General features: G+C 39.8%; 1 long non-coding RNA gene across 1 annotated transcript in view; it reads left to right on the forward strand.

Moving 5' to 3' along the window:
- Nucleotides 1-2921: 2921 nt before the first annotated feature.
- Nucleotides 2922-27334, forward strand: part of LOC138430409 (uncharacterized) — an 84108-nt gene continuing 59695 nt past the window's right edge. Inside the window, exon 1 of the long non-coding RNA XR_011253154.1 lies at nt 2922-3014. This is a non-coding gene — a long non-coding RNA (uncharacterized lncRNA). The remainder of the gene's footprint in view (nt 3015-27334) is intronic.

Here is a 27334-nt window from a genome sequence, read left to right on the forward strand (position 1 = left end):
CAAAAGTATCAATTCCTCAGTGCTCAGACTTTTTTATGTTCCAACTCTCACATCCATACATGACTACTGGAAAAACCATAGCTTTGACAATATGGACTTCTGTCATCAAAGTGATGTCTCTTCTTTTTAATATGCTGTCTAGGTTTCCTATAGCTTTCCTTGCAAGGAGAAAGCGTCTTTTAAATTCATGGCTGCAGTCACTGTCTGTGCTGATTTTGGAGCCCAAGAAAAGAAAATCTGTCATAGTTTTCACCTTTTCCCATTCTATTGTCTTCCTTCATATCTATTAGTATTTATTTAATATATTTAAGTGCTTAACATATTTAGGTGATGGGTGTGTTATTTGTCATTATTATATTTTTTGGATGGATTGGTCACTTTGTCATTTTATAATCAGCCTCTTTCATCCCTTGTTACAATTTTGGCTTAAAGTATTTTGTCAGATGTAAGTATATTCCCACTTGTTTTGGTTTCCAGTTATATGGAATATAATTTTCTATACCTTCACTTTGACTGTATATTTGTCCTTAAATCTGAAATGGATCTCTCTTACAGTTTGGTGTCATTTAAAAAATTCATTCAGCCACTTGGTGCCTTTTAATGGTGAAATCAACCCACTTAAATTTAGAGTAATTATTGATACGTAGGGATTTACTAATGCCAATTTGTTTTCATGTTTTGTATTTCCATTATTTCTTTTCCTGTCTTTCTCAGCCTAATTCATAAATTGCTTAATTTCTATGGTGGTATGCTCTGTTTCCCCTTCCTTTGCCTTTTGTGGGTCTACTCTAGGTTTTTGCTTTGTGGTTACTTCGTGAATTATATAAAATATCTAATAGGTAAAATAGTCCATTTAAACCCCAAATTGCCAAAGCAATCATTAGGAAAAAAAATAAAGCTGAAGGCATAAGTTTCCCAGACTTTGGATTTGACTGTAAAGCTGTAGTAATCAAAATAGCATGGTACTGGCACAGAAACAGACATACAGATCAATGGACGAGAATACAGATAAACCTACACACCTACAATCAATGAATCTTCTATAAAGGAGGCAACAATATACACTGGAGAAAAGATAGTCTCTTCAGCAAGTGGTGTTGGAAAAGTTGGACAGGTGCATGTAAATCAGTGAAGTTAGAACACACCCTCATACCGCATACAAAAATAAACTCAAAATGGCTGAAAGACTTAATTATAAGATGTGACATCATAAAACTCAGAAGATAACATAGGCAAAACATTCTCTGACATAAATTGTAGTCATGTTTTCTTAGGTCAGTCTCCCAAGGCAAGAGAAATAAAAGCAAAAATGAAGAAATGAGATCTAATGAAACTTAAAAGATTTTGTACAGCAAAGGAAATGAAAAGAAATATATGGCCTGGAAGAAAATATTTGCAAATAATGAGGCCAACAGGGGTTAATTTTCAAAATATACACACAGCACGTATAACTCAACGTCTATAAAATAAACAGCCCAATCAAAAGGTGGACAGAAGACCTAAATAGATATTTCTCTAAAGAAGACACACAGATGGCCATCTGGCACAGGAAAAGATGCTCACCATCGCTAATTATTAGAGAAATGCAAATCAAAACTACAGCGAAGTACCACCTCACACTGGCTAGAACAACCATCATCAAAAAGTCTGTATACATCCAGAGAAAGCTCTGATTTGAAAAGATACAGTCACACCCCAATGTTCATAGCAGCACTGAAATGTCCACCAGCAGATGAATGAACAAAGATGAAGTGGTACATATATATAATGTGTCAGGAAGCATTTAACAGGAGGCTTCCCGCGTGCTGTTTTGGATCTGTCATGAATCCTCTGTTCCTTATTAATTCCTGAATATTCAGGAATTAAGAGGTGTGGCAAACTGCTCTGGGGCCGAGGAATGCATGCATTTCCTTCGTTAGTTTTTCCATATGGTGATAAGTAACTATTTACGACCCTCTTCCTTTCTCTGAACCATACGGTAAAAGTGATTATTTACAACCTTCTCTCTTTGATATGGATTGCCTTGTGTTTTCTTGATAATTAGTAAGTGTGGACTTTTGATTTTTGTGTTTGCTGAAAATAGCTACCTTGTAAGACAGTATATATGCCCATACTATGTTGAATAAAACACATTTACTCCATCAGAGCTTGGGTCCTCATGTCTTTCTCTCTCTCTCTCTCTCTCTCTCTCTCTCTCTCTCTCAGGCTAATTCTTTGGAGTTCAGAAGCCCACTGAGCCACTTTCTTGCCCAGGCTTCTGAGACTCCCGAGAAGGTGCACTGTGCCTTCACCCCCTCGAGAGGGTGCCTGGTGCATACGTGAAGCAGTGCAAGCCTTGCGTCAAAGGCTTTATTGGCTTTCTGTGTAAACCAAGGAATATCAGCCTCTTTCTCTCTCTCTTTTACTGTCTTATTGTCGACTCCGGACCACCAGGTTCCAGTCCATTAAAGGACCTCAACACACTGGAATATTATTCAGCCATAAAAATATGAAATATTGCCATTTGCAGCAACATGAATAAAGCTAGAAATTATCGTATCAAGTGAAGTCAGACAGAAAGACAAATATCACACATGTGTATGCGGAATCTAAAAATTAATACAAGTGAACTTATCTACAACAGAAATAGACTCACAGACATAGAAAACAAATTTATGGTTACCAAAGGGGAAGGGGAAAGGGTAAATTAGGAATATGAGATTAATAGATGCCACTTTATTTAAAATAGATAAACAGGGATTCACTGTGTAGCACAGGGAACTATACTCAAGATCTTATAATAACCTATAAAAATCTAAAAAATCTGGAAAAGTAGGTAACTTTCTACGTTCATCGCTGAATCACTTTGTTGTTTACCTGAAACTAACCTGACATTTCAGTTTAGCCTGCGCACCACCTGCTGGCTGCAACTGGAAAAGCCCACGCGCATGCGCGTGTTAGTCACTTCAGTTGTGTCTCCTTGCGACTCCATGGGTTGTAGTCCGCCAGGTTCCTCTGTCCGTGGGATTCTCCAGGTAAGAACACTGGAGTGGGTTGCCATACCCTCCTCCAGAGACTCTTCCACAGGGCTGGTGTCTTTTTGCACTGGAATGGTAGACGTTTTAGTAGTTCTGTAGAGCTGCATGTCCATGTTTTCCCCAGGTTTGTAAAGTTCTCAGCTGTATTTCTTTCTTTTTTCGGTTGGACCACTTGGCTTGTGAGATCTTAGTTCCCCCATTAGGCAACGAACCCAGGCCCATGGCGATGGGAGTGCCGAGTCCTAACCACTGGACCACCAGGGAAGTCCCTCAGCTGCTGTTTCTTTAAACAAACTCTGTCCCCTTTTTTCCTCCCCTCCTTTGGAATCCCAATTATTTGGATATTTGCCTTTCTGATGGAAACCAATGGTGCTCTTAGGCTTTCTTCACTATTATTAAGTCTCCCATTCTCCTGGCTGTATTCTTTCTATAGGCCTGTCCTCCAGGAGACCATTCCTCTCCCTGGTCTGCCTAGGGGCAGATGCTCTCCACTGCATTCTTCATCTCATTCATTCATGGAGTCCTTCAGTCCAGATTTTTAAAAATAATTTCAAAATCTTTGCTAAGGAAATCCTTATGTTTTTATTTATTTCTGGGTTTATTAAATTGGCTTCTTGAGTTTTCTTGTTGAATTTCTTCATAATAGCTATTTTGAATGCTTTATCAGTCAGATCGTAATATTCCATGCGTTTGTGTTCAGTTGCTGGGGAATTTTCTGTCTGTGATAACATATTTCCCTGAGTTTTCATAGTGTTTGCATATATGCAACTGTGCACTCACATTTGAAGTAGCAAACACCTTTCTTAGTTAAGGATTTATGTTTACTTTGGTTCTTACAAACTGTGTAGTGCTGTGCTTAGTCGATCAGTCGTGTCTGACTCTTCGCGACCTGAGGCTCCTCTGTCCATGGGGACTCGCCAGGCAAGAATACTGGAGTGGGTTGCCATTTTCTTTTCCAAGGGATTGTCTCAACCAAAGGATTGAACCCAGGTATCCCGCATTGCTGCTGCTGCTGCTAAGTCGCTTCAGTCGTGTCCAACTCTTTGCGACCCCATAGATGGCAGCCCACCAGGCTCCCTCGTCCCTGGGATTCTCCAAGCAAGAAGACTGGAGTGGGTTGCCATTTCCGTCTTCAGTGCGTGAAAGTGAAAAGTAAAAGTGAAGTCACTCAGTCGTGTCCAACTCTTAGCGAACCCCATGGACTGCAGCCCACCAGGCTCCTTCGTCCACGGGATTTTCCCGGCAAGAGTACTGGAGTGGGTTGCCATTGCCTTCTCCACTCCCGCATTGCAGGCAGGTTCTTTACTGTCTGAGCCACAACGGACCAGGGCTACTAGAAAGCATTTATTTTGTATTCCAGAAGGTGGCGCTATAAGTCAAGTTTGTGATTTCGCTTTTGCCCACCGTTTGCGGTCTGTTTTCTGAGCAAGCTCCCCGTATCCTGGATGCCTCTCTCACATTGCACTGGGGGTGCACACAGGAGCTGACAGCAGAATTGGGGGGGGAGTTGTGGGGTTAGCACTGGGGCTTTGAGGATGTCTTTAGGCCAGGTGGAGATTCTTATGTGTGGTAATCCAAGCCTAGTGGGCAGATCCCATGCTGACTTCTGAAGCAGACAGCAGTAACCTGCTCATATAATGTTCTAATGTTTCTATCTGCTTTCTTTCCATCCTCCCCCTAGAAACCAGGGTGCTGTTGGAGAAAAACAATTTCTCCAGCCTTAATCCCTAAACTGGGTAGCTGGTGGTTGCCACTTTCCGCCTCCTCTCAGGAGAGGTTGCAGTTGCTGTCTCCCTCCCCAGGCAGTATCCAGGGAAGGGGGTAGTTCTGGTATAGCTCTCCATCTGTCTGTCCATGGCAGTGGCTTGCTGGACTCTGTCTCCAGACAGGCTGGGCTTGCACAAAGTCTCTTGCCTGTACTTGCCCAGGTCAGAACTCTCCTAACTTATTGGGGGAAGGCTGTCTGACTCCTTGAATCCACAGCCCTTACCAAGGTCTCATTTATTTATTTTTGGATTTCTATTTGGATAGCCCTCTGAGTTCCTTGGCCTAGGGTGCTAAGTACTTTAGTTCCTGTGTGTCTAATTAGTTGTTTACAAAAGGCTGGGGGAGAAATTACTTTCCTGCTGTGAGCTCATGCCACTGCCTAGAAGTCAATACATTTATTTATATGTCAACACAGTCATTCCATCCTAAAGAAGGGCAATGCCAAAGAATGTTCAAACTACCCCACAATTCCACTCATTTCACATGCTAGCAAAGTAATGCTCATAATCTTTCAAGCTAGGCTTCAGCAGTACATGAACCGAGAACTGCCAGATGTGCAAGTTGGATTTAGAAAAGGCAGAGGAATCAGAGATCAAATTGCCAACACCTGTTGGATCATAGAGAAAGCAAGGGAATAACAGAAAAACATCTGCTTCAATGACTATGCTAAAGCCTTTGACTGTGTGGATTATAACAAACTGGAAAATTCTTAAAAGAGATGGAAATACTAGACAACCTTACCTGCCTCCTGAGAAACCTGTAGGAGGACGAGAAGCAACAGTTAGAACTGAATATGGAACAATGGACTGGTTCAAAATTGGGAAAGGACTACATCAAGTCTGTATATTGTCACCTTGCTTATTTAACTTCTATGCAGAGTATATCATGCAAAATGCTGGGCTGGATGAAGCGCAAGCTGGAATCAAGATTGCTGGGAGAAATACTGATAATCTCAGATATGCAGATGACACCACCCTTATGGCAGAAAGCAAAGAGGACCTATAGCGCCTTTTGATGAAGGTGAAAGAGGAGAGTAAGAAAGCTGACTTAAAACTCAGTATGAACCTAGAGCCTATTATACAGAATGAAGTCAGAAAGAGGAAGATAAATATGGTATTTTAACACATATATACAGAATCTAGAAAAATGGTACTGAATAATTTATTTACAGGGCAGCAATGGAGAAACAGACATAGAGAATAGACCTTTGGACATGGGGATAGGGGAAGAGAGGATGAGACATATGGAAAGAGTAACATGGAAACTTACATTACTATATGTAAAATAGATAGCCAATGGGAATTTGCTCAGGAAACTCAAACAGGGGCTTTGTATCAACCTAGAAGGATGGGATGGGGAGGGAGATGGGGAGAAGTTCAAACGGGAGGAGATATATGTATACCTATGGCTGATTCATGTTGAAGTTTGACAGAAAACAGCAAAATTCTATGAAGCAATTATCCTTCAACAAATAAATAAATTAATTAAGAAAAGAATAAAATAAATTTTCCAATACATTAAAGAAACTCTCAACACTCAAAAAATGAAGATTGTGGCATCTGGTCCCATCACTTCATGGCAAATAGATGGGGAAATGATGGAAACAGTGACAGACTTTATTTTCTTGGGCTCCAAAATCACTGTGGATGGTGACTGCAGCATGAAATTAAGACATTTGTTCCTTAGAATAAAAGCTATGATAAACCTAGACAGTGTATCAAAAAGCAGAGACATCATTTTGCTGACAAAGATCTATATAGTCAAAGCTATGGTTTTCCCAGTTGTGATGTATGGATATGAGAGTTGGACCATAAAGAAAGCTGAGCGCCAAAGAATTGATGCTTCTGAACTGTGGTGTTGGAGAAGACTCTTGAGAGTCCCTTGGAATTGCTAGGAGAGCAAACCAGTCAAATCTAAAGGAAATCAATCTTGACTATTCATTAAAAGGACTGATGCTGAAGCTCCAATACTTTGGCCACCTGATGCGAAGAGCCAACTCATTGGAAAAGACCCTGATGGTGGGAAAGATTAAGGGCAGGAGGAGAAGGGGGCGACAGAGGATGAGATAGCTGGAGAGCATCACTGACTCAATGGACACGAGTCTGAACAAACTCCGGGAGATAGTGAAGGACGGAACTGTGGCATGCTGCAGTCCATGGGGTCTGACTCTTGGTCAGACTTGACTTAGCAACTGAACAACATGTATAAATGCCACATCAGTTTTAGCCGTTTACCCATGGATGGGCACTAAAGTTGTTTCCATATCTTCTCTTTCATGAATGCTGCTGTGGTAAACATGGGACAGCATGCATCTCTTTGATATCCTGTTTTCATTTCCTATAGGTATATACCCAGAGGTGGAATTGCTGGGTCTATGGTAGTTCTATTTTAAATTTTGAGGAACTTCTGTATTATTCTACATAGTAGCAGAAACGATTTACCTTTCCCTCAAGGGTTCCCTTGGTGTACAAGAATTCCCTTTCCTACACATTCTCATCAACACTTGTTGCTTGTCTTCTGGATGATAGCCGTTCTGACAGGCATGAGGTTTTTCTCATTGTGGTTTTGACTTGTATTTGCCTGATGATTAGTGATGTTGAACACCTTTTAATGTACTTGGACCATTTGGTTGTCTTCGTTGGAAAAATGTCTTTTTAGTTCCTGTGCCCAGTTTTTAGCTGAATCATTTGTTTTTTGTTGCTGAGTTGTAGGAGTTCTTTACATACTTTAGATATTAACCCATAATCTGATATATTGCTCACAAATGTTTTCTCCTATTCTGTAGGCTGCCTTTTCATTTTAATAGTTTCTTGCACTGTGCAGAAGCTTTTGAGATTAATGTTGAGATTAAGTCCTACTTGTTGATTTTTTTTGTTGTTGCTTTTCTATCGTATCTAAGAAATCTTTGCCAAGATCAATGTCAAGGTACTTCTTCCTTACATTTTTAAAAGGGGTTTTATGCTATCAGCTCTCATGTTTAAGTCTTTGGTCCATTTCTAGTTAATTTTTGACGGTGATGTAAGGTTGAGGTCCACTTTAAATTTTCTTGGGTATTTATCTAGTTTCTCCTATATATGTGGAGATTTAATTCTGTTCCATTGGCCTATATGCCTATCTTCATACCAGTAAGATGTAGTTTTGATTACTATAACTTTGTATGACGGTTTGACATTAGGAAGTGTGCTGCTGCTGGCTTTGTTTTTTCCCCTCAGATTTGTTTTGGCTATTTGAGGTAATTTTTGGTTCCATATAAATGAAAACTTTTTTTTGGTTTGTTTCTATGAACAATGCCATTGGAATTTTATTAAGGATTGTGTTGGATCTATAGGTGGCTTTGGGAGGCATGGGCATTTTAACAATATTAATTATTACACCCATGAACAAGAAATCTCTTTCCACTTGTGTCTTCTCCAGTTTCAACAAAATCTTGTAGTTTTCATCATATACATCATTCACTTCCTTGGTTAAATTTATGTTTATGTAGCTTGTTTTTTATGCTATTCTGAATGGGATAGTTTTAAAATTTCTTTCTTAGATGTTTCATTATTAGTATATAGAAATGCAGTTGATTTCTGATTATTGATTTTATATCTTGCAACTTTACTGAAATAATTGATTAGCTCCAATAGATTTTTGGTTATATATTTGGGTTTTCTAAATAAAATCATATAATCTGCAAAAATGACAATTGTACTTCTTCCTTTCCAATTTGGATGAATTTTACTGCTTTGTTTTGCTTAATTGGTCTGTCTTGGACTTCTAGGATTATACTGAATAAAAGTAGTGGAAGTGGGCATCCTTATCTTGCTCCTAATCTTAGAGAAAAAGCCTTCAATGTTTTTACCATTTACTATAATAATAGCAGTGAGTTTGATATATTTGACCTTTATTATGTTGAAGTATGTTTCTTCTATATCCAATCTGTTGAGGAATTTTATCATGAAAGAATGTATTTTTTTAGCCTTTTTTTCTATATCAATTGAGCCAATCATGCAGTTTTTCTCTTTCTATTAGCGTGACATGTTACATTTATTAATTTGAGGATTTTGAACTATCAGAGCTTGACTGGGATAAATCTCAATTCATCACATTGTATAGTTATTTTAATATATTTTTGAATTTGGTTTGCTAACATTGTTGAAAAATTTTGCGATTCATTGAAATTGTTGATCTATAGTTTTCTTGTAGTGCCCATAACTGGCTTTGGTAACAGGATAATACAGGCCTCACAGAATGAATTGAAAAGTAACAGGATAATACAGGCCTCACAGAATGAATTGAAAAGTGTTCCCATCTATTAAATTTTTTGGAATAATTTTAGAAGGACTGGCATTAATTATTATTAAAAAAAAGGTCGAATTTGCCAGAGAAGACTCCTGGCCTTGGAAAGAAATAGAAAATCTGAACAGACCAATAACAGGTAAAGAGAGTGAATCGGTAATCAAAAACTTACAGCATAGTGAAGTGAAAGTGAAAGTCACTCAGTTGCGTCCTACTCTTTGTGACCCCATGGACTATAAAGTCCATGGAATTTTCCAGGCCAGAATTTTGGAGTGGGTAGTCATTCCCAGCTCCAGCAGATCTTCCTAGTCCAGGGATCTACCAGCTGAGCCACAAGGGAAGCCCGTTCAGCATCATACTGGCTTTTAAATTTGTGCAATTTAATATGCACTGGCAATCTGTACTGGCAATTTAATATGTTGGGATTTTGATAGGAACTGTCTTGAATCTGTAGATCTGTTATCATAATAATATTAAGTAATTTGCTTCATTAATATGGGCTATATTTCCACTTACTTGTCTTTTAAATTACTTCCAAAATGTTTTGCATTTTCAATGTGAAAGTTCTATACTTTAGTTAAATTTCTTCCCAAGTATTTTAGTCTTTTATTTAGTTCAGTTCAGTTCAGTTGCTCAGTCGTGTCCGACTCTTTGTGACCCCATGAATTGCAGCATGCCAGGCCTCCCTGTCCATCACCATCTCCCAGAGTTCACTCAGACTTGCGTCCATTGAGTCAGTGATGCCATCCAGCCATCTCATCCTCTGTCGTCCCCTTATTCTCCTGCCCCCAATCCCTCCCAGCATCAGAGTCTTTTCCAATGAGTCAACTCTTCACATGAGGTGGCCAAAGTACTGGAGTTTCAGCTTTAGCATCATTCCTTCCAAAGAACACCCAGGGCTGATCTTCAGAATGGATTGGTTGGATCTCCTTGTAGTCCAAGGGACTCTCAAGAGTCTTCTCCAACACCACAGTTCAAAAGCATCAATTCTTTGGCACTCAGCCTTATTCACAGTCCAACTCTCACATCCATACATGACCACTGGAAAAACCATAGCCTTGACTAGACACACCTTTGTTGGCAAAGTAATGTCTGCTTTTGAATATGCTGTCTAGGTTGGTCATAACTTTTCTTCCAAGGAGTAAGTGTCTTTTAATTACATGACTTCAATCACCATCTGCAGTGATTTTGGAGCCCCCCAAAATAAAGTCTGACACTGTTTCCACTGTTTCCCCATCTATTTCCCATGAAGTGATGGGACCAGAGGCCATGATCTTCGTTTTCTGAATGTTGAGCTTTAAGCCAACTTTTTCACTCTCCACTTTCACTTCCATCAAGAGGCTTTTTAGTTCCTCTTCACTTTCTGGCATAAGGGTGGTGTCATCTGCATATCTGAGGTTGTTGAGATTGCTCCCGGCAATCTTGATTCCAGCTTGTGTTTCTTCCAGGCCAGCATTTCTCATGATGTACTCTGCATATAAGTTAAATAAGCAGGGTGACAATATGCAGCCTTGATGGACTCCTTTTCCTATTTGGAACCAGTCTGTTGTTCCATGTCCAGTTCTAACTGCTGCTTCCTGACCTGCATACAGATTTCTCAAGAGGCAGGTCAGGTGGTCTGGTATTCCCTTCTCTCTCAGAATCTTCCATGGTTTCTTGTGATCCACACAGTCAAAGGCTTTGGCATAGTCAATAAAGCAGAAATAGATGTTTTTCTGGAACTCTCTTGCTTTTTCCATGATCCAGCGGATGTTGGCAATTTGATCTCTGGTTCCTCTGCCTTTTCTATAAAGCTTGAACATCTGGAAGTTCACGGTTCATGTATTGCTGAAGCCTGGCTTGGAGAATTTTGAGCATTACTTTACTAGCATGTGAGATGAGTGCAGTTGTGTGGTAGTTTGAGCATTCTTTGGCATTGCCTTTCTTTGGGATTGGAATGAAAACTGACATTTTCCAGTCCTGTGGCCACTGCTGAGTTTTCCAAATTTGCTGGCATATTGAGTGCAGCACTTTCACAGCATCATCTTTTAGGATCTGAAATAGCTCAGCTGGAATTCCATCACCTCCACTAGCTTTGTTTGTAGTGATGCTTTTGACTTCACATTCCAGGATGGCTCTAAATGAGTGATCACACCATCGTGATTATCTGTGTCATGAAGATCTTTTTTGTACAGTTCTTCTGTGTATTCTTGCCACCTCTTCTTAATATATTCTGCTTCTGTTAGGTCCATACCATTTCTGTCCTTTATCGAGCCCATCTTTGCATGAAATGTTCCCTTGGTATCTCTAATTTTCTTGAAGAGATCTCTAGTCTTTCCCATTCTGTTGTTTTCCTCTATTTCTTTGCATTGATCCCTGAGGAAGGCTTTCTTATCTCTTCTTGCTATTCTTTGGAACTCTGCATTCAGATGCTTATATCTTTCCTTTTCTCCTTTGTTTTTTGCCTCTTTTCTTTTCACAGCTATTTGTAAGGCCTCCTCAGACAGCCATTTTGCTTTTTTGCATTTCTTTCCCGTGGGGATGGTCTTGATCCCTGTCTCCTGTACGATGTCATGAACCTCTGTCCATAGTTCATCAGGCACTCTATCTATCAGATCTAGGCCCTTAAATCTATTTCTCACTTCCACTGTATAATCATAAGGGATTTGATTTAAGTCATACCTCAATGGTGTAGTGGTTTTCCCTACTTTCTTCAATTTAAGTCTGAATTTGGTAATAAAGGAGCTCATGATCTGAGCCACAGTCAGCTCCTGGTCTTGTTTTTGTTGACTGTATAGGGCTTCTCCGTCTTTGGCTGCATAGAATATAATCAATCTGATTTTGGTGTTGACCATGTGTAGAGTCTTCTCTTGTCTTGTTGGAGGAGGGTGTTTGTATGACCAGTGCATTTTCTTGGCAAAACTCTATTATCTTTTCCCTGCTTCATTCCATATTCCAAGGCCAAATTTGCCTGTTACTCCAGGTGTTTCTTGACTTCCTACTTTTGCATTCCAGTCCCCTATAATGAAAAGGACATCTTTTTTGGGTGTTAGTTCTAAAAGGTCTTGTGGGTCTTGATAGAACCGTTCAACTTCAGCTTCTTCAGTGTTACTGGTTGGGGCATAGACTTGGATTACTGTGATATTGAATGGTTTGCCTTGGAAATGAAGAGAGATCATTCTGTCGATTTTTTTTTAACTTTTATTTTTACTTTATTTTACTTTATGATACTGTATTGGTTTTGCCATACATTGACATGAATCAGCCATGGGTGTACATGAGTTCCCAATCCTGAATCCCCCTCCCACCTCTCACCCAATATCATCTCTCTGGATCATCCCCATGCACCAGTCCCAAGCATCCTGTATCCTGTATCGAACATAGACTGGCAATTCGTTTCTTACCTGATAGTATACATGTTTCAATGCCATTCTCCCAAATCATCCCACCCTCTCCCTCTCCCACAAAGTCTAAAAGTCCATTCTATACATCTGTGTCTCTTTTGCTGTCTCGCATACAGGGTTATCATTACCATCTTTCTAAATTCCATATATATGTGTTAGTATACTGTATTGGTGTTTTCCTTTCTGGCTTACTTCACTCTGTATAATAGGCTCCAGTTTCATCCACCTCATTAGAACTGATTCAAATGTATTCTTTTTAATGGCTGAGTAATACTCCATTATGTATATGTACCACAGCTTTCTTATCCATTCATCTGCTGATGGACATCTAGGTTGTTTCCATGTCCTGGCTATTATAAACAGTGCTGCGATAAACATTGGGGTACACGTGTCTCTTTCAATTCTGGTTTTCTCGGTGTGTATGCCCAGCAGTGGGATTGCTGGGTCATAAGGCAGTTCTATGTGCAATTTTTTAAGGAATCTCCACACTGTTCTCCATAGTGGCTGTACTAGTTTGCATTCCCACCAACAGTGTAAGAGGGTTCCCTTTTCTCTACACCCTTTCCAGCATTTATTGCTTGTAGACTTTTGGATCGCTGCCATTCTGACTGGTGTGAAAAGGTACCTAATTGTGGTTTTGATTTGCATTTCTCTGATAATGAGTGATGTTGAGCATCTTTTCATGTGTTTGTTAGCCATCTGTATGTCTTCTTTGGAGAAATGTCTATTTAGTTATTTGGCCCATTTTTTGATTGGGTCATTTATTTTCCTGGACTTGAGCTGCATAAGTTTCTTGTATATTTTTGAGATTAGTTGTTTGTCAGTTGCTTCATTTGGTATTATTTTCTCCCATTCAGAAGGCTGTCTTTTCCCCTTGCTTGTAGTTTCCTTTGTTGTGCAGAAGCTTTTAATTTTAATTAGATCCCATTTGTTTATTTCTGCTTTTATTTCCAGTATTCTGGGAGGTGGATCATAGAGTATCCTGCTGTGGTTTATGTAGGAGAGTGTTTTGCCTATGTTCTCCTCTAGGAGTTTTATATTTTCTGGTCTTATGTTTAGATCTTTAATCCATTTTGAGTTTATTTTTGTGTATGGTGTTAGAAAGTGATCTAGTTTCATTCTTTTACCATTGGTTGACCAGTTTTCCCAGCACCACTTGTTAAGGAGATTGTCTTTACTCCGTTGTATATTCTTGCCTCCTTTGTCAAAGATAAGGTGTCCATATGTGTGTGGATTTATCTCTGGGCTTTCTATTTGTTCCATTTATCTATATTTCTGTCTTTGTTCCATACTGTCTTGATGACTGTGGCTTTGTGGTAGAGCCTGAAGTCAGGTAGGTTGATTCCTCCAGTTCCATTCTTCTTTCTCAAGATTGCTTTGGCTATTCGAGGTTTTTTGTGTTTCCATACAAATCTTGAAATTATTTGTTCTAGCTCTGTGAAAAATACCCCTGGTAGCTTGATAGGGATTGCATTGAATCTGTAGATTGCTTTGGGTAGTATACTCATTTTCACTATATTGTTTCTTCTGATCCATGAACACGGTATATTTCTCCATCTATTAGTGTTCTCTTTGATTTCTTTCATCAGTGTTTTATAATTTTCTATATATAGGTCTTTAGTTTCTTTAGGTAGATATATTCCTAAGTATTTTATTCTTTTCGTTGTAATGGTGAATGGAATTGTTTCCTTAATTTCTTTTTCTATTTTCTCATTATTAGTGTATAGGAATGCAAGGGATTTCTGTGTGTTGATTTTATATTCTGCAACTTTACTATACTCATTGATTAGCTCTAGTAATTTTCTGGTGGAGTCTTTAGGGTTTTCTATGTAGAAAATGTCATCTGCAAACTGTGAGAGTTTTACTTCTTCTTTTCCAGTTTGGATTCCTTTTATTTCTTTTTCTGCTCTGATTGCTGTGGCCAAAACTTCCAGAACTGTGTTGAACAGTAGCAGTGAAAGTGGGCACCGTTGTCTTGTTCCTGACTTTAGGGGAAATGCTTTCAATTTTTCACCATTGAGAATAATGTTTGCTGTGGGTTTGTCATATATAGCTTTTATTATGTTGAGGTATGTTCCTTCTATGCCTGCTTTCTGGAGAGTTTTTTTTTTTAATCATAAATGGATGTTGAATTTTGTCAAAGGCCTTCTCTGCATCTATTGAGATAATCATATTGCTTTTATTTTTCAATTTGTTAATGTGGTGAATTACATTGATTGATTTGCGGATATTGAAGAATCCTTGCATCCCTGGGATAAAGCCCACTTGGTCATGGTGTATGATCTTTTTAATGTGTTGTTGGATTCTGATTGCTAGAATTTTGTTAAGGATTTTTGTATCTATGTTCATCAGTGATATTGGCCTGTAGTTTTCTTTTTTTGTGGCATCATTGTCAGGTTTTGGTATTAGGGTGATGGTGGCCTCATAGAATGAGTTTGGAAGTTTACCTTCCTCTGAAATTTTGAAGAGTTTGAGGAGGATAGGTGTTAGCTCTTCTCTAAATTTTTGGTAGAATTCAACTGTGAAGCTGTCTGGACCTGGGCTTTTGTTTGCTGGAAGATTTCTGATTACAATTTCCATTTCCCTGCTTGTGATGGGTCTGTTAAGATTTTCTATTTCTTCCTGGTTCAGTTTTGGAAAGTTGTACTTTTCTAAGGATTTGTCCATTTCTTCCACGTTGTCCATTTTATTGGCATATAATTGCTGATAGTAGTCTCTTATGAGCCTTTGTATTTCTGTGTTGTCTGTTGTGATCTCTCCATTTCATTTCTAATTTTATTGATTTGATTTTTCTCCCTTTGTTTCTTGATGAGTCTGGCTAATGGTTTGTCAATTTTATTTATCCTTTCAAAGAACCAGCTTTTGGTTTTGTTGATTTTTGCTATGGTCTCTTTTGTTTCTTTTGCATTTATTTCTGCCCTAATTTTTAAGATTTCGTTCCTTCTACTAACTCTGGGGATCTCCATTTCTTCCTTTTCTAGTTGCTTTAGGTGTAGAGTTAGGTTATTTATTGACTTTTTTCTTGTTTCTTGAGATATGCCTGTATTACTATGAACTTTCCTCCTAGCACTGCTTTTATAGTGTTCCACAGGTTTTGAGTTGTTGTGTTTTCATTTCCATCCATTTCTATGCATATTTTGATTTCTTCTGTGATTTGTTGGTTATTCAGAAGCATGTTGTTCAGCCTCCATATGTTGGAATTTTTAATAGTTTTTCTCCTGTAATTGAGATCTAATCTTAATGCATTATGGTCAGAAAAGATGCTTGGAATGATTTCAATTTTTTTGAATTTATCAAGGTTAGATTTATGGCCCAGGATGTGATCTATCCTGGAGAATGTTCCGTGAGCTCTTAAGAAAAAGGTAAAATTCATTGTTTTGGGGTGAAATGTCCTATAGATATCAATTAGGTCTAACTGGTGCATTGTATCATTTAAAGTTTGTGATTTCCCCGTGGGGCCCACGTGATTTCCCCTGGGGGCCCACGTGATTTCCCCGTGGGGCCCACGTGATTTCCCCTGGGGGCCCACGTGATTTCCCCGTGGGGCCCACGTGATTTCCCCTGGGGGCCCACGTGATTTCCCCTGGGGGCCCACGTGATTTCCCCTGGGGGCCCACGTGATTTCCCCGTTTCTTTGTTAATTTTCTGTTTAGCTGATCTGTCCATAGATGTGAGTGGGGTATTAAAGTCTCCCACTATTATTGTGTTATTGTTGATTTCCCCTTTCAAACTTGTTAATATTTGTCTTACATATTGTGGTGTTCCTATGTTGGGTGCATATGTATTTATAATTGTTATATCTTCTTCTTGGATTGATTCTTTAGTCATTATATAGTGGCCTTCTTTGTCTCTTTTCACAGCCTTTGTTTTAAAGACTATTTTATCGGATATGAGTATTGCTACTCCTGCTTTCTTTTGGTCTCTATTTGTGTGGGATATCTTTTTTCAGCCCTTCACTTTCAGTCTGTATGTGTCCCTTGTTTTGAGGTGGGTCTCTTGTAGACAGAATATATAGGGGTCTTGTTTTTGTATCCATTCAGCCAGTCTTTGCCTTTTGGTTGGGGCATTCAACTCATTTACATTTAAGGTAATTATTGATAAGTATGATCCTATTGCCATTTACTTTATTGTTTTGGGGTTGGGTTTATACACCCTTTTTGTGTTTCCTGTCTAGAGAAGATCCTTTTGCATTTGTTGGAGAGCTGGTTTGGTGGTGCTGAATTCTCTTAGCTTTTGCTTGTCTGTAAAGCTTTTGATTTCTCCTTCATATTTGAATGAGATCCTTGCTGGGTACAGTAATCTGGGCTGTAGGTTATTTTCTTTCATCACTTTAAGTATGTCTCGCCATTCCCTCTTGGTCTGAAGCGTTTCTATTGAAAGATCAGCTGTTATCCTTATGGGAATCCCCTGTGTGTTATTTGTTGTTTTCCCCTTGCTGCTTTTAATATTTGTTCTTTGTGTTTGATCTTTGTTAATTTGATTAACATGTGTCTTGGGGTGTTTTGCCTTGGGTTTATCCTGTTTGGAACTCTCTGGGTTTCTTGGACTTGGGTGATTATTTCCTTCCCCATTTTAGGGAACTTTTCAACTATTATCTCCTCAAGTATTTTCTCATGGTCTTTCTTTTTGTCTTCTTCTTCTGGGACTTCTATGATTCAAATGTTGGGGCATTCAACATTGTCCCAGAGGTCTCTGAGATTGTCCTCATTTCTTTTAATTAGTTTTTCTTTTTTCCTCTCTGATTGGTTTATTTCTACCATTCCATCTTCTACCTCATTAATCCTATCTTCTGCCTCCCTTATTCTACTATTTGTTCCCTCCAGAGTGTTTTTTTAATCTCATTTATTGCATTATTCATTATATATTGACTCTTTTTAAATGTCTTCTAGGGTCTTTGTTAAACCTTTCTTGCATCTTCTCAATCCTTGTCTCCAGGCCATTTATATGTGATTCCATTTTGTTTTCAAGATTTTGGATCATTTTCACTATCATTATTTGGCATTATCAGGTAGATTCCCTATCTCTTCCTCTTTTGTTTTGTTTGGTGGCCATTTATCCTGTTCTTTTACCTTCTGGGTATTTCTCTGCCTCTTCATCTTGTTTATATGCTGTGTTTGGGGGTGTCCTTTCTGTATTCTGGCAGTTTGTGGAGTTCTCTTTATTGTGGAGTTTCCTCACTGTGGGTGGCGTTGGACAGGTGGCTTGTGAAGGTTTCCTGATTAGGGAAGCTTGTGTCAGTGTCCTGGTGGGTGGAGCTGGATTTCTTCTCTCTGGAGTGCAATGAAGTGTCCAATAATGAGTTATGAGATGTCAATGGGTTTGGAATGACTTTGGGCAGCCTGTGTATTGAAGGTCAGGGCTATGTTCCTGTGTTGCTGGAGAATTTGCGTGGTATGTCGTGGTCTGCAACTTGTTGGTCCTTGGCTGGTGCTTGGTTTCAGTGTAGGTATGGAGGCGTTTGATGAGCTCCTATCGATTTATGTTCCCTGGAGTCAGATCTCTGGTCTTCTGAGGATTTGGACTTAAGCCTCCTGCTTCTGGTTTTCAGTCTTATTTTTACAGTAGCCTCAAGACTTCTCCATTTATACAGCACCATTGATAAAACATCTTGGTTAAGATGAAAAGTTCCTCCACACTGAGGGACACCTAGAGAGGTTCACAGAGTTACATGGAGAAGAGAAGAGGGAGGAGGGAGATAGAGGTGACCAGGATGAGATGAGGTGAAATCAAAAGAGGGGAGAGCAAGCTAGCCAGTAATCACTTCCTTATGTGTGCTCCACAGTCTAGACTGCTCAGAGATATTCACAGAGTTATACAGAGAGGAGAAGGGGAAGAAAGGAGACAGAGGTGGCCAGGAGGATAAAGGGGGTAATCAAAAGGAGAGAGACAGATCCAGCCAGTAATCAGTTTCCTAAGTGTTCTCCACTGTACGGAACACACAAAGAGATTCACAGAGTTGGGTAGAGAAGAGAGGGGGGAGGGAGGAGATAGAGGTGACCTGGTGGAGAAAAAGGAGAGTCGAAAGGGGGAGAGAGCAGTCAAGCCAGTATCTCATTCCCAAGTGAAAATGGATACTGAAGATTGGGTTCTTAAAGGTACAAAGTTGAGAACAAATACTAAGAAGCAAAGATTAAAAATCTAGAGTAGAGGTTGGATTCTCAAAAATACAATATTAAAGAAAAAAACAACAACAAAGTCACAAAAATTATAATATATATATATGAAGTTTGCTTTAAAAAATAGGGTCTTTTTATTTTTTTTGCAAAGTAATAGTAGGGTGCTGCTGCTCCTGCTAAGTCACTTCAGTCATGTCCGGCTCTTTGCAACCCCCTAGATGGCAGCCCACCAGGCTCCCCCATCCCTGGGATTCTCCAGGCAGGAACACTGGAGTGGGTTGCCATTTCCTTCTACAAAGCATGAAAGTGAAAAGTAGAAGTGAAGTAGCTCAGTCGTGTCTGACTCTTAGCGACCCCATGGACTATAGCCTACCAGGCTCCTCCATCCATGGGATTTTCCAGGTAAGAGTACTGGAGTGGGTTGCCAATGAGTGGGTTACAAATATGAAAATTAAAGGAGTAATAGAGGACTTAAAAATAACAATTTTTTTTTTAATTTAAAGAATGATAATAGTAAAAATATATCTAGGAGTTTCTCTGGTGTTGTTGTGGATAGTGTGGGGTCAGTTCATTTTCAGATAGTTCCTTGGTCTGGCTTATACTTCTCAAGATCTATAGGCCCCTTCCTATGTAGTAGGTGCTAACTACAGAGTTTTAATCTATTGCACCTGTCACTTCCAAGGTGGTTCTCTCTGTTTTAGCTTCTTCTGTTTTCTGGTCCTTCAGTGTCTAATTTCTGCCCTGACATAAGGGGGTGGTGGTGGACACTTTTTTAGGCTCCCTGGTTCACTTGCGCTCTGGGCAGGGAGGAACACTACAAACAAATAACACTGGTGTCTGTGGGGAGTGGTCCCAGTGTCTTGGCCACACTGGGTTTGCCCCCGCTCACAGCACTTGTGCTTTCCCTGTCTACATTGCTTAGGCTCTAGGTTGCTCTGCCGGGAACTGTCTGAGGCCGGCCCTGGGCTCCATGCATCTCCCAGGTCTAAGCCGCTCAGGTTCAGGCACTCAGGTAGTCCTCAGAGGTGCACACTTGGTTGGGCCTGCATTTTGTACCCTTCCCAGGTCCAAGCAGCTGAGGCGTTGGCGAGCGCGGTCACTGCGACTTATCGCCTCCGCCGTCCCTGCCGCTCGGTTTTCTGGTGTACAACTGACATACCTTCTCAGATGGATGTCGACCGTCCAGAATCCCAAGAAGTTTTGGTTAGCAATGAAGCCTGCTTGCAGTTTGGTAGATGATGCCTCTGGGGTCACGACTGCCCCCTTCTGGCTCTGGCTGCCCTCACCTCCTTGTCTCTGGCGGGGGATGGACCTGCCTGCAGCCAGCTAGCTCTGCTCAGTCCATTGTTCTGTGAGCAGGCCTGGCAGTGTTTTTGGTTAGGGCTTTTCACGGTGTAGCTATCCTACAGTCTGGTTTGCTATCTCAAGTTAGTTCCCTCAGATTGCCCTCAGGGCATTCAGGCCTGGTCCTTACCCTAAGCAATGCTGCTGGCACCTCCCTGCCCAGCCCCCACTTACTAGTGGTGGATGCGGGTATTTGGGCTGCTCCTCCTCAGGGAGTTACTGTTGGCCACGTAATCTGTGGGTTTTAATTATTTATTTATTTTCCCTCCCGGTTATGTTGCCCTCTGAGGTTCCAAGGCTTGGCACAGACTTGCCAGTGAGAGTGTTTCCTGGTGTTTGTAAACTTCTCTCTTTTTTAAGACTCCCTTCCCGGGACAGATCTCCATCCCTACCTCTTTTTCTCTTTATCTTTTTTATTTTTCTACCTCCTTTCGAAGACAATGGGTTGCTTTTCTGAGTGCCTGATGTCCTCTGCTGGCATTCAGAAGTTGTTTTGTGGAATTTACTCAGGGTTCAAATGTTCTTTTGATGAATTTGTGGGGGAGAAAGTGGGCTCCCCATCCTATTCCTCTGCCATCTTAGACCATCCTTCCTCTAATTTTCTTGAAGAGATCTCTAGTCTTTCCATTCTATTGTTTTCCTCTATTTCTTTGCATTGATCACTGAGAAAGGTTTTCTTATCTGTCCTTGCTATTCTTTGGAACTCTGCATTCAAATGGGTATATCTTTCTTTTCTCCTTTGCCATTTGCTTCTCTTCTTTTCTCAGCTATTTGTAAGGTCTTGTCAGACAACCATTTTGCCTTTTTGCATTTCCTTTTCTTGGGGATGGTCTTGATCCTGCCTCCTGTATGATCTCATGAACCACTGTCCATAGTTCTTCAGGCACTCTATCAGATCTAATCCCGTGAATCTATTTCTCACTTCCACTGTATAATCGTAAGAGATTTGACTTAGGTCATACCTGAATGATCTAGTGATTTTCCCTACTTTCGTCAATTTAGGTCTGAATTCGGCAATAAGGAGTTCATGATCTGAACCACAGTCAGCTCTCAGTCTGTTTTTGCTGACTGTATAGAGCTTCTCCATCTTTGGCTGCAAACAATATAATCACTCTGATTTCAGTATTGACCATCTGCTGATGTCCTTGTGTAGAGTCTTCTCTTGTGTTGTTGGAAGAGGGTGTTTGCTATGACCAGTGCATTCTCTTGGGCAAAACTCTGTTGGCCTTTGCCCTGCTTCATTCTGTACTGCAAGGCCAGAAATACTCCAGGTATTTCTTGACTTCCTACTTTTGCATTCCAGTCCTATAATGAAAAGGACATCTGTTTTTGGTGTTAGTTCTAGAAGGTCTTGTAGGTCTTCTTAGAACTGTTCAACTTCAGCTTCTTCAGCATTACTGGTTGGGGCATAGACTTGGATTACTGTGATACTGAGTGGTTTGCCTTGAAAACGAACAGAGATCATTCTGTCTGTTTTGAGACTGCATCCAAGTACTGCATTTCAGATTCTTTTGTTGACTCCATTTCTTCTAAGGGATTCTTGCCCACAGTAGTAGATATAATGGTCATCTGAGTTAAATTCACCCATTCCAGATCATTTTAGTTCTGCTGGTTCCTAAAATGTCGATGTTCACTCTTGCCATCTCTTGTTTGACTACTTCCAATTTGCCTTAATTCATGGACCTAACATTCCAGGTTCTGATGCAATATTGCTCTTTACAGCATCGGATTTTACTTCCATCACCAGTCACATCCACAACTGGGTGTCATTTTTGCTTTGGCTCCGTGTCTCCATTCTTTCTGGAGTTATTTCTCCACTGATCTCCACTAGCATATTGGGCACCAACCGCCCTGGGGAGTTCATCTTTTAGTGTCTGATCTTTTTGCCTGTTCATACCTTATAGGAGTTAGGAAGTGTTTTGTTTTGTGTTGTGTTTTATGGGGTGATTTTGAGGAGGATTGGTGTTCGTTCTTGTCAAAGGTCTGGTAGGATTCACCAGTGAAGCCATCATTTGGGTCCAGAGTTGTTTCTGTGGAGGGGTTTTGATTAGTGATCCAATCACCTTACTAGCTGTGAGTTTATTCAGAGTTTCTATTTCTTTGTGACTCAGTCTTGTGAGGATTTGTAGCAATTTGCCCATTTTATCTAGTTACCCCATTTGTTAGAGAACAATCATTTACAGTACTCTCTATAATCCTTTTTATTCCTCCATGTTCATTTCTCATTTCAGTAATTTGTCTTCCCCTTTTTCTAAGTCAGTATAGCTAATAGCTTGTCAACATTGTTGATTTATCCAAAGAGTCAACTTTGTGTTTTTTTTTTTTACTTTCTTTGCTTTTCTATTTTGTCTCTGGTGCTAATCTTCAGTATTGCCTTCCTTCTGCCAGCTCTGGGTTTAGTAGTTTGCTCTTCTTTTTCTAGTTACCAAAATTACATGAAGTTGCTGGTTTGAGGTTTTTATGTTTTTAAAGCTATAAATTTCCCCTGAGCACTGCTTTTCTGTTTCTCATAAGGTAGTGTTTCACTTTCCTTCATCTCTAAGTATTTTTTAATTTCCCCTATGCTTTATTCTTTGCTACATTGGCTAAAGTGTGTTTAATTTTTACAAATATGTGAATTTCCCACTTTTTCTTCTCTTACTGATTTCTAACTTTATTGCCTTGTAGTTAGAGAAGATACTTTGTATGAGATCTATCTTGTCAAATACACTGAGATAAACTGTAGCCTAACCAATTGTCTGTCCTGGAGGAGGCCCTAATGGAGGAGAATGTGTGTTCTGCTGGTGTGTTTGTCTGTTACACCTGATTGTGTTGCTGAAATTTTCTACCTTTGCACTCATCTTGCCTGATTATACATCAATGAAAGTGGGGTATTGGAAGTTCCAAGTATTGTGTGAATGGTCTATTTCTCCCCTCAGTTCTGTTCATCTTTGTTTTATGTGTTTTGATGGTATCATTAGGTGTGTAAATGTGATTTTGTCTTATTGCTATATTGTTGAATTTCCTATTAACATATAATATTCTTTTCTCTTGTAACCTTTTCTCACTTAGTCTATTTTGTCTGATATTAGTACAGCCACAACTGATCTCTTTTGGTTACTGTTTTCATGGACTATCATTTTCTGTCCTTTCATGTTCAACTTTTTTCTGTCTTGGGATCTAAAATTAATCTCTTATAGATAGCATATAGTTGCATCATATGCATCATTCTGCCAGTCTTTTGACTGGAGAGTTTAATCTGTTTACATGTAATGTAATTACTCATATAGAAGGAGTTACCTCTGTCATTTTGTTCTTTGTTTTCTGTATGGCTTAATGATTTTTTTGTCTCTCATTTCCTGCATGACCACTTTCTTCTGCATTCATTTTTTGGTAGCGCAACATTTTAATTCCCTTCTCACTTCCCTTTGTGCATATTCTATAACTATTTTCTTTGTGGTTATAATTAGATTATAAGTAACATCCTAAAGTTATAACACTCTAATGCCAATTTAAGCCAGTTTGATGTTAAGAACATAAAAAACCTCTGCTCCAACAGCTCTGACTTGAACTCCTTTTAGTTACTGATTATACCTTTTGTGTTGTATATCCAAAACCCCTTCATGGATCACAGCCTTGTTGTGGCAAAGGGCTTGCATAACTCAATGAAGATCTGAGCCATGCCATGCAGGGTCACCCAAGATGGATGGGCATAGTGAACAATTCTGAAAAAATGTGGTCCAGTGTAGGAGGAAATGATAAGCCACTCCAGTATTCTTGCCTAGAGAAACCCATGGACAGTATGAAAAGGCAAAAGATATGACACCAGAAGATGAGCCTTCCAGGTCAGAAGGTGCCCAGTATGCTACTGGGGAAGAGTGGAGGGCAATTACTAATAGCTCCAGGAAGAATGAAGCAGCTGGGCCAAAGTGGAAACAATGCCTAGTTGTGGATGTGTCTGGTGATGAAAGTAAAGTCCAGTGCTGTAAAGAACAATATTGCATAGGAAGCTGGAATGTTAGGTTCATGAACCAAGGTAAATTGGATGTGGTAAAGCAGGAGATGTCAAGATTAAACATCAACATCTTAGGAATCATTGAACTAAAATGGACAGGAATGGGTGGATTTAATTCAAATAACCATTATATTTACTACTGTGGGCAAGAATCCCTTGGAAGAAATGGAGTAGTAGCCCCCACAGTCAACAAAAGAGTCCAAATTGCAGTACCTGGGTGCAATCTCAAAAATGATAGAATGATCTCGGTCTGTTTCTAAGGCAAGCCATTCAACATGTCAGTAATCAATTCTTTGCCCCAACCATTAGTGCCAGAGAAGCTGAAGTGGACTGGTTCTTGAAGACCTACAACACCTTCTAGAACTAACACCAAAAAAGATGTCCTTTTCATCACAGGGGACTCTAAAGCAAAAGTAGGAAGTCAGGAGATACCCAGAATAATAGGCAAGATTGGCCTTGGAATACAAAATAAAGCAGGGCAAAAGCTAACCGTTTTGTTAAGAGAACACACTGGTCATAGCAAACACCCTTTTCCAACAACCCAAGAGACAAATGTATACATGGACATCACCAGATAATCAATATCAAAATTAATATATGTTCTTTGTAGCCAAATATGGAGAAGCTCTATACAGTCAGCAGAAACAAGATCTGGAGCTGACTATGATGCATATCATCAGCTCCTTATTGGCAAAATTCAGGCTTAAATTAAAGAAAGTAGAGAAAACCACTAGGCCATTTGGTATGACCTAAGTCAAATCCCTTATGACTATACAGTGGAGTGACAAATATATTCAAGGGGTTAGATCTGGTAGACAGAGTGCCTACAGACTTATGGACAGAGGTTCATAACAACATACAGGAGGTGGTGACCAAAACCATCCCCCAAAAAGAAATGCAAGAAGGCAAAGTGGTTGTCTGAGAGGCTTTACAAATAGCTAAGGAAAGAAGAGAACTGAAAGGAAAAGAAGAAAGGGAAAGATACACCTAACTGAATGCAAAGTTCCAGAAAATAGCGAGGCAGTAAAAGAAAGCCTTCTTCAATGAACAATGCAAATAAAGAGGGAAACAACAGCATGGGAAAGACCAGAAATCTCTTCAAGAAAACTGGAGTTATCAAGGGAACATTTCACACAAAGATGGGAATGATACAGGACAGAAATGATAAGGACCTATCAGAAGTAGAAGATATTAAGAAGAGATGGCAAGAATACACAGAAGAGCTATACAAACAAGATCTGAAGGGCCCAAATAATCAGGATACTGTGATCACTCACCTAGAGCCAGATATCCTGGAGTGTTAAGTCAAGTGGGCCTTAGGAAGAAGCATTATTATGAAAAAAGCTAGTGGATGTGACAGAATTCCAGCTATTTCAAATCCTAAAAGATGATGCTGTTCAAGTGTTCTCAATATGTCACCAAATTTGGAAAACTCAGCAGTGGCCACAGGACTGGAAAAGATCAGTTTCCATTCCAATCTGAAAGAAAGACAGGGTTAAAGAATGTTCAAACTACTGTATGCTTTTGCTCATTTCACATGCTAACAAGATTATGCTCAAAATCCTTCTGGCTAATCATCAGCAGTATGTGAATTGAGAATTTCTTGCCTGGAAAATCCCATGGACAGAGGAGTCTGGTGGGCTGCAGTCCATGGGGTCGCTAAGAGTCAGACTCTATCGAGCGACTTCACTTTCACTTTTCACTTTCACGCATTGGAGAAGGAAATGGCAACCCACTCCAGTGTTCTTGCCTGGAGAATCCCAGGGATGGGGGAGCCTTGTGGGCTGCTGTCTAGGGAGTCGCACAGAATCAGACATGACTGAAGCGATTTAGCAGCAGCAGCAGCAGGTGTATAGCTGTTTCAGAGAGACAGTGGAAACAGAGGTCAAATTTGAAACATTCATTGAGTCATAGAGAAAGCAAAGGAATTCCAGAAAAGCATCTACTTCATTGACGAAAGCCTTTGACTGTGTGGATCACAAAAAATTGTGGAACATTCTAAAACAGATGGAAATACTAGACCATCTTACTTGACTCCTGGGAAACCTTATGTAAGTCAAGAAGGAACAGAACCATACATGGAACAATGGACTGGTTCAAAATTGGGAAATGAGTATGTCAAGGCTGTATATCGTCACCCTGCTTACTTAACTTATATGGGGAGTGTATCATGTGAAATGCCAGGCTGGAGAAATCACAAGCTGGAATCAATCCAGGAGAAATATCAACAACCACTGATATGCAGATGATACCACTCTAAAGGCAGAAAAAAAAAAAAAAGAGGAACTAAGTTCTCTTGGTGAGGGTAAAAGAGGAGAGTGAAAAAACTGGCTTCAAACTAAACATTAACAAAACTAAGATCATGGCATCCAGTCCCATCACTTCGTGGCAAATAGAAGGGCAACAACTGGAAGCAGTGACAAATTGTATTACCTTGGGGCTCCAAAATCACTGTGGATTGTGACTGCAGCCATGAAATTTAAAAAAAAAACAACAACAAAAACAACACTTGCTCCTTGGAAGGGAAGTGATGACAAACCTAGACAATGTATTAGAAAGCAGAGATGTCACTTTGTGGACACAGGTCCCTATAGTCAAGCTATGGTTTTTCCAGTAGTCATGTATAGATGTGAGGGTTGGACCATAAAGAAGGCTGAGTGAAGAATTGATGCTTTCCATTTGTATTGTTGGAGAAGACTCTTGAGAGTCCCTTGGACTGCAGGGAGATCAAACCAGTCCATCCTAAAGTATATCAACCCTGACTCATTAGAAGGACTGATGCTGAAATGGAAGCTCCAATTCTTTGACCACCTGATGCAAAGAGCTGATTTACTAGAAAAGACCTCAATACTGGAAGATTGAAATCATCAGAGAAGGTGGCATCAGAGTATGACATAGTTAGATGGGATCACTGACTCAATGGACATGAATTTGAGCAAATTCAGGGAAGAATGGAGGGCAAGAGAAGCCTGGTGTGCACAGTCCATGAGGTCACAGAGAACTGGACATGGTTTAGTGACTGAACAACAGTAGTAATTCATAACCACACTAAAAATGGTGCTTAATTCTTTTTATTAATCTCATCTATCAGAGAAAATAAAATAGTGGAGCTACAAACCACAGTTACAATAGTAGCTTTTCTAATTGCTTGTCTATCTACTTTTACTGGAAATCTTTATTTCTTCTTAACATTTTGAGCTGTTATCCAGAGCCATTCACTCCAACCTGGAGGACTCCCTGCTGCAGGAGTATAGTTAGCGCAGTTAGCACAGTTAGCATTGCTAGTTAGTGCTGGCAGTCAGTGTAGTCAGCAGATCATCATGATGCTGGGCCTCACAGCCGTTTCAGGGGACAAGGCTTCTATTGAGAACTGCGATTCTTTACATGATTGGTAAAGGTTGGTTTGCCAAAGTGGGCCCGGTATATTCTGAC

Source organism: Ovis canadensis, chromosome 25 (assembly GCF_042477335.2).
Source record: "Ovis canadensis isolate MfBH-ARS-UI-01 breed Bighorn chromosome 25, ARS-UI_OviCan_v2, whole genome shotgun sequence".
Lineage (NCBI taxonomy): Eukaryota > Metazoa > Chordata > Mammalia > Artiodactyla > Bovidae > Ovis > Ovis canadensis.